The sequence below is a fragment of the Cyanistes caeruleus genome, chromosome 3, assembly GCF_971803275.1.
Source record: "Cyanistes caeruleus chromosome 3, bCyaCae1.hap1.1, whole genome shotgun sequence".
In the NCBI taxonomy this organism is placed as follows: Eukaryota; Metazoa; Chordata; class Aves; order Passeriformes; family Paridae; genus Cyanistes; species Cyanistes caeruleus.
Genome location: NC_141703.1, coordinates 35,315,026 through 35,327,463, shown reverse-complemented (window position 1 = coordinate 35,327,463; position 12,438 = coordinate 35,315,026). Strand labels below are relative to the sequence as shown.

At 35.8% G+C, this 12,438-nt stretch overlaps 1 protein-coding gene and 1 long non-coding RNA gene across 2 annotated transcripts in view; one reads left to right on the top strand and one right to left on the bottom strand.

The window, feature by feature from the left end:
- Nucleotides 1-12,438, bottom strand: part of NALF1 (NALCN channel auxiliary factor 1) — a 434,728-nt gene that overhangs the window by 345,870 nt on the left and 76,420 nt on the right. The gene's annotated exons all lie outside the window — the stretch shown is intronic.
- Nucleotides 2,313-4,504, top strand: LOC147654078 (uncharacterized). Its single transcript, XR_015285440.1, has 2 exons — nt 2,313-2,527; nt 2,618-4,504. It is a non-coding gene; the product is annotated as an uncharacterized LOC147654078 (long non-coding RNA).

Sequence of the window (12,438 nt, the reverse complement as noted above, 5' to 3'; positions counted from 1 at the left end):
CTCATCTTCAACCTTTATTTGCATTGTAACTGTATCCCAAAAAAACCTAAGCTTTTCTTCATGTACCCAGGAAGTCACTCAGGTATCCATACTTAGATGCTTACGAGCTATTAAAAGTTAGTCAGGATCCATGAGCTACTTAACATATGAGCTGCTGAGGCTTTCGAGTTCTTCACAAAAGCCTTTTGAATTGTAAGCACTCCACTTAAGATCAGGCCCACAATAGTCTCAGATTATCTTATTTCTGAAAAACTCCTAAGCATCTAACAAAGCATTTAAAAAAAAAAAAAAGTAGAGGAAATAAAACAAAGTATAGGAATAGCTGTTCAGATCAAAGAACAGATGTAAATGTAGGTGCAGCTTGGTTACATTTACATAAACGTGGTCTGTGGTGTTAGCACCTATAAAATTAGTGATTTACTTAGCAAAGCAGACAGAAATCCTAGCTGGGGCAAGACACCATCTTTATAATCACCAAAGGTAATTATTAGACCTACTGTTAAACAAACAAAACAGAAGACACAGACCTGCTAAAGAACATCAGCTTCTAAAAGAGAGCATTTCCTTACTCGTTCTGGGAAAAATGAGTAAATTTTTCATACAAAATTATTAAAATAATAAATAACAAAGATCACAGATCAAGAATTTACAATATTATCTCTTTGATATCTTTTTCCCTCTCTCTAGGCTGAAATAGATTTTTAAATCCAAACCAAACTTTAAAGGAAAGTTTATACACATGGGTCTACATAATTACCAACATTCATGCAGAGATTTAGAAAGCAATCACCATTAAGCAAGAGTTCTAACACCCTTCACAGAAAGTATGTCTAACCATTTATTGGTGGTGTTTTGGTAAAACTGCAGTCAAAATAAGCCAACATCAAATTGTCCACCTTGGATTTGAACAATCAAAAGGATAAAACGTTCTTGTGTGAGCTTTTCTGTCTTGACCAGTAACACATCTACTTACAGATTCTCATAAAATTATAGAGGTCACTGAAAAGGATCATCCTGAAAAATGAACATCTAAGAAAAAAGATATTCCCCTTCTAAGGAAGGATAAAGCCGAAGCAGCAACAGATTTTGAGCATACCCACATTTGCTTTTCAATTCTTTAAAAACAAACAGAAAAACCTAAGTCTTCACTCAACAAATATAGTCATGGAGGCAGCATTAAAATCGTGGCCATAAAACAACCTGATACAAGTTTCTGAAGAAAAGCCTGATAAGTAACAAGCCTAATTTAGGCTGTAGCCTGTCTGATAAAATACACCTGAAACAGATTAATCGTTGTGAGCTACACTGCTCACCTGATTGTGTTTTTAAACAGGCTGAAGTGCTAACTCCATCTTCTGTCAATGGAGAACCAACCCTCCACTCCAGCAGCCCAGTTAGGAATATTTCTTTTATTTTTTTACTGTTTTAGTTTTTAACACAATAATCTGTTAGACTTAAGAGTTTCTTTGACTTTTTAAACTGGACAGTAATAATTTAATGTAGGCTTTCCCCCCTTGTTTATCTTTAAGATGTTCACTTAATGAGGATATCTACATGCAATATGCAAAATTACATTAAATATTACATAAATATTTCTATTAGGTAGGACCATTCTTATGCCTTGGGTAAATAAATTTCCCTTCCTGTCATGTTTTCTAATATATTCTTTCAATGAGGTTATTTCGTCTCTTGTATATATTTCCATACAGAACTTCTACATGATTTAAGGCAAAATGCACTTCCTGAAAACACTGACTTCTATCATAAATTTAATTTTTCACCACTGATGCTCAAAGCACAATCAGTGAAGTACCTGTCAGAACAAGCTCGTTTTACACCAAGGAACTAGGATGCCTCTCTTCCAATTTCATCTAGTAGCCACCAGCTGAACACATTACTCTGGGCAAGCAGAATAAACTCATTTCCAGATTTCTCACTGCCAGCATTTAGAAAACTGTGACAAGACACAGAAAAATTTCAGGATCTCTAGATTAAACATGTTAAGAAAAATGCGAGGCATTGTTGTCATGTAATGGACTGTCTTCCAACTGCTGTCAATTCCAAATAAAATCATGGGAGCTGAACTTCTCTGCAAAGTCATTTTCTTGGACCATTAATTCTGAATTGCCATTTACAGAATAATTGCACTTTTGTTTCCCTGGAGATCTTGCTGCTATACTTTAACCTATGCTATCCTTCTTAACCCTCACATCAAAATATATACAGCTGAAATGGAAGTCATGAGCTATAGGTCATTAATGCAGAGCTGGGCCTAAGGGTATCTTTAATAGCTCTGTCGAGGACATCCTTACAATGACTGCATTTTTGGGGGAGTGGAAAGATTTCGTCCAGAAGGACACAGCTGGATCTATTCTGGGAAAGGTTAGCTGGGACAGCTGAATGTCCCTGAGGAGATAATAAATTGCACTGGCCAATTTGATAGAGCTGATTCTGAACTGGAGGAAATCCAAACAGCAAAAGCCTTTTGAATGGTAAATACTTCCCCCATTAATTGCTGAAAATACAGGTAGGCTTGAGGGAGTTTCATTTTGACTACAAATGACTCTCATGACTTTGATGAGGCTCAAGTGGAGAAGAATTTCTTTCTTTCCTTTAGGAAACTCCAAGGGAGGAGCAAGGCTAACAAAGTTAATGACTTGATGTCAGAAGTCAGCAATGGAAGATCTGAGGCAGGAAGGAAGCACAGCAGCCTCCCGCTCCTATGCAGGATAACTAGGAAGGCGCTGCTTTAGCAAGAGCATCATTCCGACCACACTTTTGTCAGGCTCTGAATAGAAGGTCACCATCTCCCTCATTTTTCCCTTCCAATCAATATTTAGTCTGCTCAGCAGCTGCTAGAGCTGGCTGCCTCTGAACTTCATTGCTGTAAGTTACTGAGAAACTGGCTTATTATGACAACGCAGATCTCCCAGCAGATCTGACCTGCAGCGGCTGCCCTGTCTCTTTCAATCTACTCCAAAATACAGAGATGGCTCCAGTGCACAGAATTCACTGTACAAATCTGCGGAGAAAGGCTTGATCAATAGGAAAAGTAACAGGCTACGAGGGGATTTGGGGCCAAATATGTTACATAATACAAAAAATTGTTCTAATAATGTTCAGGTAACTAATTAAAAAATGACCCTATGTGAACTCATTGGTTAAAAACATGAAGTCTTACTTCATCATCTTTTACAAAACAAAGTTCCAGCACAAACAAATATTTTTGAAGGTTGTTTCACTTTTCAGAAGACCTTGGGCAAGACACAAGTTATCTGTAGTGGCAGAAACCAGACGGAAGTTTTTTTGAGATATGTTAGATAAACTCTCAGTAACAGGGTGATTTTAGTAAAAAATATTGTACAGACTCAGGAATTTACAGGTGTAAATGCAGTCATTCACAGTATGCATAACAGTATACACAAATTTTAGAGCCTTGGTTAGTAGCTGAATGGTAAGAAAGTTCTAAACCTACCACTGCAGTAGTGGTGGCTTAAATCAGGAGGTACACTGAGTGAGCAAGGTGGAAAAATTACTTGCCATGCTTTTTTAGATAACTCACAAGAAGTTATTCTGACCAGGCTACTAGTTTTACAGTGCATTTACTAATAATTTTACACATTAAAATACTTCCCTTCATTTAATTGTACTTGATTTTTACAGTAAAGTGAGAATTTTCAATCACAAATTTCAGATTGTCTGTTTAGAAACCAGATTATTGTTATAACATAGAAGACCTCCAGCCACTGCAAGTGGACCTTCAGTGTGGATGCATGCATTCAGTCCAGTTATTCGCTGATAATACAGTTGTTTCAGACATTAGATACTGTTGAAAAGCAGTATGATACCTTTAGAATATCCCACCTCTTTTACTTCAGTGTAAAACTATGGGATCTAACTAATGCACAAAACATAAAACATTTAAAGAAAAGGCAATGAAAAACTTTTATTTTCTTGTGATCATCTACTTTGAGATCTTTTGGCTTTGCAGAGACCAGCTACAAATCTGCTTGTAAATTTTCAACGGGATAAACACACTTTTCGATGGTGTATCTTGACATTGAAATGAGATAGAACAACTGGTTCTGGAAGAAAAAAGAAGAATTGAGACTGAGAATCATTGACCAGAGCATACCATTAATGATAAAAATAGTAACAAAAATATAGCAGTGTATCCTAAATCCTAATCCTGTAATCCTAAAAATAAAACCAAAAAAACACCACCAACAAAAAAACCCTCTATGATTTCATTTAGGTCTAATTCGTTTCAGGCAGAAATTTCAAAATATTTCTGAAGAACATTTCAAGAATATCTCCTTTACTTAGGAAGTAGTGGTACTCCTACTGAAGCTAAAACTTTCAAATTTTGCTTGCTATTTGTGGAGGAGTTTTGATTCACCAAGAGCTGTGTTGTGACTACCTTTGCATAGATACCTCAGGGGGAGGGAAGTGATATATTAGTTAAGGCACAATTTTTGAGCTAGGCTCAATTCCAAGTTTTGTCCCAACTTCCTTTGTGACCTTGAACAAAGCACCTAATTCCTCTGTATTTCAGTTCCATTTCTAGAAAATGAGGACAAGGAAACTGTGCTACCTCAAGAGTCCTGTGAAAAGAAATTAATTAGCAGTTGTGAAGCATTCATATGCTGTGGCCATGGCAATCTTCAGTGTGACAAAAATGGGGCAATGTAGTAATGGTGTTTATGTGATCTGCACACCTAGAGAAGAGTCAGCACTACAAGCTTTATTCTTGGGCACTTGATACTGACTAAATCAATCACAGTCTGTATCCATCCCCTGTTTGCCTCTCAAAGAGCACACCTATATAAAATAAGAAATTAGAAACCACCATGTTTACTTCACAAGCATATATTTTTCATTTGTCTTCCAATAAAAAAAAAAAAAAAAGACGAAAAAAAAATCACTGAGAATCCTTATTCCTCCACTAAAACAAGATTCTCCAAAATTGTTCCTTAGAAAATGCATTTTCTGGAACACTAAAAGCAAGCAAAATAATGGGCAAAGGAGGAAAAAAAAAAAAGGGGGAAAAAGAGAAGAAGAAAATGGAGCATCAGATTCAGAAAATACCTATCAGAGGAGATTCCCTTTTACAAACTATTTTTGTAGCTAGCATACTCTGCAAGACATGCACAGTGATCTCTCCTACGGGAGGCACAGTTTTAAATCTCATGGCTATCTTACACCTCCCACAGCTCGTTTTTCTCACCTCTTCCCATTATTTCCATTTGATGCCTTCCTACAAATTCATCACAGATTCATAAATAGTTTGGGGATGACTTAAACTGGGGGTGGGATTGGCATAGTTAGTATTCATGCAAAAGTTTTAGTGAATTTGATGAAAACAACATTTTTAAAATGTATTAATAACTCTTGAGTGATAAAGGACATGCGTGTAGCGCTATTAATATATTTATGTTTGCTTATATTTCTTATCTGCAAGTACTCAGCTTAATGCTTTGGTCTGTTTTCAATTTTAAATAGGTAGTTTTCTGTATTATGATTATTTTCACCTCAAGAATACTCAGTATGTCTGGAGAGGTTTCACTATTCTAATTAATTCCGTGAGTTGTGTACTATGAATATAAATTTCCCAAGCAAAACATGGGTCAGTTAATGTCTGAAAGAGCAACAGAAAATACATCAATAGAAGAAATTTTTAACCCTTAGGCTAAATTGGCAATTTTAGTCCTGTTATCTGGAAATGTATGCTAGATCCCTATAAAAATAACTCTTCACTCAAATTTGATATTCAAGGTCTACTTTTAGGAATATTTTCAATAATTTGAAAAATTACTGTAATATAATTTCAAAGCAGTTTGATGATTATTTTTCCCCTGACAAACAGGGGAAATGCTATTGCCAAAAGCCTTAGTTTCACAGGGATGATTTTATGGTTCAAGATCTCCCTGGTGTTTAAAAAACAAGAATTCTTCAAGATTGTTTCATGCACGCATCTGTAAAGGCTCAAAAAAACTTATGAATTCTTCACTATTATTGTATGCACACCTCTACAAACGTTTGACATATGGTCCTAATTCAGAAGGTAATTTACAAGCTTCCATAACTTCTGGGATTCCCACAGAACAGGAGTTTTTTCCCATGATATGTGTTCAACAGCTGGCACAACACCTGACTAAATGCCACGGAGAAAGCCGCAGCAATGATTGATAAGACAGGATGTAATGATGGAAGTACAGAAGTTATAGACACTGTAGACTGAGGAATGCTCAAGTGAGGCTGAAGTTATTCTTCCCTGACAATTAACCTGTAGTATTTTCCTTGAAAAAGAAAGACTGTTACTCCAAATTTTACTGCAGTAATTTCAGATACTGACAGTGTGATAGTAGATAGCCTCACTATGAAGGCAAGTGTTAATTTGAATTTTTGAAGGCAGCACAGACAGGCTGAAGCTCTAGATTAAACATATTTTAACATACATGAAAAACAAGATTTTTAAAGTAAAATATGCAAACTGCATTTTTATGTAAAAATTACATTAAGTTTTCCTTTGGGATGCTGGAAGAACCAGAGATTTAATACTGGTCATAGTCTTGTTTAGCACATATTGTCAGGGCTTTCAGCAGCTGCTGGGTAACAGACAAGGTTACAGTTGTGCCAGTTCATGGAATGCCATTATAAAATCAAGTTTCTTTTTTTATTTTTTTTTCTTCAAGACATGTATCACTATAGATATATGGGACAACTAGACATTAAGGATGTAATTTCTCTTAGAGAAAAAATAATTTCATTGTGGAAACCTATTTTTTTTATTTTCAAATTGAATAAGTTTGCATTGAAAAAATATTTTTAATTCAGGCAAGCAAAGAAAAACCAACACATAAAGGTATCTTGCAATTAAGCAAATACGAATTTTTAATTTTATCTTTGATAGCTTAACTTCTCAATTGTAACCTGAGAGGGAGAGAGAGAAATATTGGTTTATTGCTTGAGGATCTGAAGTCCACAAGTTAATTTTAAGTACTGACTGTGTATTCTTGGGGGAAAAAAAAAATATTTTAGGTTTTTCTCTCACTTCTCCCTAATTCTGTAGTAACACAAGAAAAACAATTTGGGACATGGCAAGGACATACCTGTAAACAACACTTTTCATCAGAACAGATCAGAATGTTTTTGTTTCAGTGGGATCCTAAAAATGTTGAATTCCCAGACACTTTCTTGTTGAAGCATACACTCTGAGCTTTGAAAGGTCAGATCCTTTCTATATATATCAGAGCTATCAAATTATTAAGCTGCGCTGATATGTGAGATTTAGATATCCATTAACTCTTTAAGAAACAGTCAGGAGTTGTTGTCCTTCCCAAATCATGAAGCCAGATGTGCAGTGTGAGGTCTAGTTCTGTCCTGCAGATTACTCCCCATGCAAACATTGCAAAGGTTTAGGGAACCAGAACGTTTCCCCAGCCAAAGAATCTAACTAGAATTAATAAGAACCCCATAAAACACCAATGAATTGCCTTCACATATCACAAGCCCATCCACAGGTCACAGACAACAGGTTATCTGGCTCTGTTGCTTCTGCAGCCTTCCATCTCCCTTTGAGTCAGAGGAAGGAGGAAGTCCTGGCATTTCTGTGGGCAACGTGGGAATTTCTTGCCTTGCCCTTTTGTGGCTGTAAGGTCTGATGCTACACAGAACTCCATAGGACTCTTTGGAAAAGAGGACTTTGCAAGACAGAACTGATTTCCCAAGGGTTTGTTAGTGGGTTGGTTGGCTTTTTAGTTTTTAAGTAGAGCTTGTTTGTGGACTAAAAACCATCGAATGTCCTAAGAAGCAGAATGTATATATTTACTTAGTGTTTCATTACATTTTTACAGTGGTTGCAATAATTCAGAGCTGTTTATAAAAGAGCAACAGCAATGGATAGCATTCAAAATCATGCATTTCACCCTACCCTACCTGCCAAGGTCAATAAAAATATCAGATTTTCATACTTACTTTGTTGTACAAGGTGATATGAATGGAAAGGTTGAATTCTTCCCTAAACCACAGTGTCAGAAATTTAGAAGGGAAAGTCTTGGGATTATGCTTGCATTTGACTTATATCTAGCTGTGACTTTAGTGAAAACTACTAGCAGGCACTATTTAGATGAAGAGGTGTTGGAGGACTGTGAGAGATCTCTAGGAAATCCATGGAGAGTAAAAAAGGGTTTTGCATCTTCTGCAACAGGAAAGTAGGCAGTGACAGATGGTGCAGAACGCAAAGTTCACAGCAAAAGCTCCTCAGTTAAATTATAGATATATATGTGGAACAGCATATACATACCTCTAGCCTTAAATCTGAAACCAAAAAAGGGTAGAGTACCCATTTACTCTGGCTGCTATATATGATTGTGCTATTGAAGACAGGCAAGATGCCTCAAATGACATAAGAAAACACCAGCCTGACTATCCAACAAAATTTACTCTTGATTTTGAGGTAAAAATATTTGTTAGCATTGTTTGAAATTTCCATATACTTATTCTTTGCTTGTATGTTTGTTTAAAACAAACCCAGAAAAATATTGTCATGTAACTTAAGCTCAGACAGCTTCTGTCACTTGAATTAATATATATGTCTCTGAGAAACTTTATTGTAATTCTATGGTTTTAGATATTTATTCCTATTTCAACTTTTGTAATTTCATCTTCTTACAAAAAATTATTGTGTAGTTATAATATAGCCTTCAAAATTATGATATAATGATACCCTATACCTAAACCAAATTTAATTACACTGCCCAAATAGGAAGCAGTATATTTAGCTAAGACAAATAGCTTTAAATAGGCTGTGAGGTAGAGTTGAAGGCCTACATATTTAGAAATATTTGGAAACTGTGTTTAAACTGACAAATCTGGAGTAATATCTCACACTAAGCTCATCTGGCTTCAATACAATTCAAACCAATGTTCTTGCTGTTCCTGAGGCTGATCTGGTAAGAATTGTCTGTAAACAAGAGTGAAGCTGAAGGCTTTCCCCTAAAACCATGAAGGAGGAGGCTTCAGTTTCACAACTACCTTTTTATAAGCTTTGATCCCTGTTTTATTCTCTGGTTCATTATGAAGACATTTCTTTTTACACTGTAGCCACCTAAGGTCAGGTAGCAATTGTTCCTAATTTTTAGCAGGCTGCCCCAAGGCGCTCTAGGCTGGTACAGCTACACTACCAGGTGTGAAGCTACCAGTCATTCACAACAGTACTGATGACTGGAATATTGATGGGATATCACCTATGGGCTGTAACTCCTCCTCCTGCAATGTCACTGTGGAGCATTTCCAGAGGATCCGCCACCAGTGAGCCATTCTCAAACAAACAAATTTGTTAGGCAACACCATCAGCTGAGAAGTACAACTGCCACACACCAGGCAGATGTGTGTGTTTTCTTTGTCCTTCTGAGAATGACAGCCTCTAAATACATCGAGGGAGTTTCACATTACCTGCAACTATATATCTGAATCTACTGTGCTATAACATGTATTCTTTTATCGATGCTTCTACTATCTGGATTTGTATTGTTTCTCTGGAAGTATTCCTCATACCTTGATCCCTTGAGTTTCTCCACTGAAGTCTTTTATTAGAAGAAACTACTCACTCTCACTAACAGATACTTTGTAGGGCTCAAACTTTTATTTTCTTTGTTTTCCATATGAGTCACTCACCTAAAGGTCATTCAAATATTCTTTAAATCACCCACATGATTTTTTTTTTTGCCACACTTGTTGTCTTTCATAATCTAAGAAAATTTTGTCAATGGCTTCATCTTCAAGCTAAAAGACTTCAAAGAGTCTCTCCACTGGTTATGTAGATAGAGGAAGGAGACTGGAATTTCTGCCAGCTGCACTTGGTATTTTTGTCTCTACTGAATGTCATCTTCACCTTGCTTCTGAAATTTGATTTTAGCTACTCCTATTCCAAATGCTTTGTGCTACTCTACTGTCAGTCTTCCAGCTGCTGATATCAATTTCACAGGTGTCTGTGCATCTATTCTCCTAAACAACATGTTCATTCTTTCATATAACAAGCTACACTAGCTTTTCAGTGATTTCCAACCTTGATACATAACCCCCAGCAAGAATCACAATTTCAGGGAACAAGCTCAAGACATCAGTAAAGTCCTTTGGGCATTAAAACTTTCATGCCCTTACCTAGGCCTACCCACAGTGCTGGGTATTTTTGTCAACATGTTGCCTACTTTTTTTTTGCAGCTGACAAGATACCAAACAACACTTGATATGCACATCACTGGTTCTGAAGTCACAGAATGTACATCAGGCAGAACATAACAGATGACACGGCATGCAGAGCAGTCAATAAGAAATCTGGCCAAGATTTTGTCAGGAACTGTCAACAAAAACAGTACACTGTAGTTTCTGCAGTCTGATTTTATCTTTCCTTCTTTCAGATGGTGACAATGATTGCTTTTTGACATCTTCCAATATCTCTTGTCTTTCTGTATGGAGAAAGTAATCACCAAGAGCACCAGACCTTTACTGGATGCTATAAGTGACCATTATCATCATTTTGCCATCACCTTTATAACATTATTTACAACTTCTGGTAAAGTGCAGGGAAGATCACATTTAAATAACTGTTCCTTAATTTTTTTTAATTTAAATTTAAATATACCCCTTCTGTTCAACCATGATGGGCTCCTGTTTCTTTTCTTCGAGCAAGTGATTTCCTGCCTCTCATTTCTTTCAAAAGTGTTCACTCTCTGCTCTGGGACTGGATGACAGTTTTCTCACTTCTGCATGACAAAATATAAATGGTGTGCTGAGAAATTTTAGGAAAGCCCTTCCACCAAGAATTACATTTCTATTCTTCAAAAGCAAATTTAAAACTACATGCTTCAACTACAGGCATTTAAGGTTATTTAAGCATTACTAAAGGGTTTTTTAATGGTGTTCCCTATAAATGACATAATACATTTGTGTTCAGGTTTTCTACATTAAACCAAATGGAGAATGACAGAATTGCAGTCTTTCACTACCTGCTTGCATAACAGACAATAACAATTCACTGTAAACAACAGTATTTTACATCAAAATATCAATAACAACATTACTGAAATAGTCTCTCAAATGTGTTTTATCCAGTTTTAAAGCACTGTGTTAAGATAGAAAACCCCAGTATTCGCAACACAATCCTTTAACTGAATTCACAGTATTTAATTGATTTTGGCCAAGTGTTCCACAGGGGCAGTCATGCTAGAAAGTCTAGTATCTTCCAGTTAAAATCAATAGGAAAATGTTCACCACATTCAATGGGGAAAAGCCAAGTCTGAAAAGAGTATCATCAATCCACTACAAACAATCCAGAAAACAAGTACAACCATTTAAACTGCAAATATATTTTTACAAAGTGCTTTCACCCAGAGTTCGGTGATAGATTTTAGATAGATCAATTCAATATAATTTTTAAGTCTAATAAAGTTACTGTTAAATATTTTTTGCCTTATTTTTACCATATGATACAGTCAAATTAATAAGCAATGCCAATGCAATCTAGATGCTCAGCCAGCTGTCTCAGGCAGCTCACATCATGTTATTAAAGACTCTTTCTGGCACATGATTAATTATATTGCAACAGACATGTTCCCAAACTGTTTTATTTTCTTCGTTTTTAAGCGTGTGTTCTGCTTACTTCAAGGAAACACCAAATAAGGTGTTAATGATCATCTTTTCCCCAGATAATTAAAGAACTTTCCTGAGAAATATCATGCTGTTGTTCAGGCTTTTATACAATGATTACCAGCAGATATCAAGTGTTTACAGTGAATATGACACAAATTAACCTAGCAGGAAACTCATTACTGCTGTGTACTTAAATGGTTATGAATTAACATATGTACCCATCTAAATTTGAAGGTGGGAATTGTTCAGTGTGCTGAAACTGGAATGGTGTTGCTAGTTCTCATAAAAGACACAGATCCCATTCTGGGCAACCATAAGCAACCTGTTAAAATCTAAACTGCTGTCATAAAATTCACGTAAATCAAGCAGCTTTTTCAACACCCCGTTTCTCCCACAGCTTCCTTTCTCCTCTCTATCTCTCCTTTCACAACACCTATGGGTTTACTACTTCTGCTTAAAAAAATGCACTAATTTTCCATATTCTTTGTCTTGTATTACTGATACCCTTCTTTACAGCAGTTCTATAGCCAGATTTATCACCTTCTACTTTGAGACTTTGACGTAGAGGCCTAAAAATCTTAGAATTATTCATATATATAAAATAATTTACCAAATGCAAAATAAATTTTAAAATATCACAATCCTGTACTATAAATACTTTTACTATCTATTTGCATTTAAAAAAGTTTGATAGGCAACATACACAATTACAAAATATGAGGTTTATCCTAAAAACTGACAATTTTTACCAGTTCGAAAGCTGATGGTATTTACTTCCTTAAAATT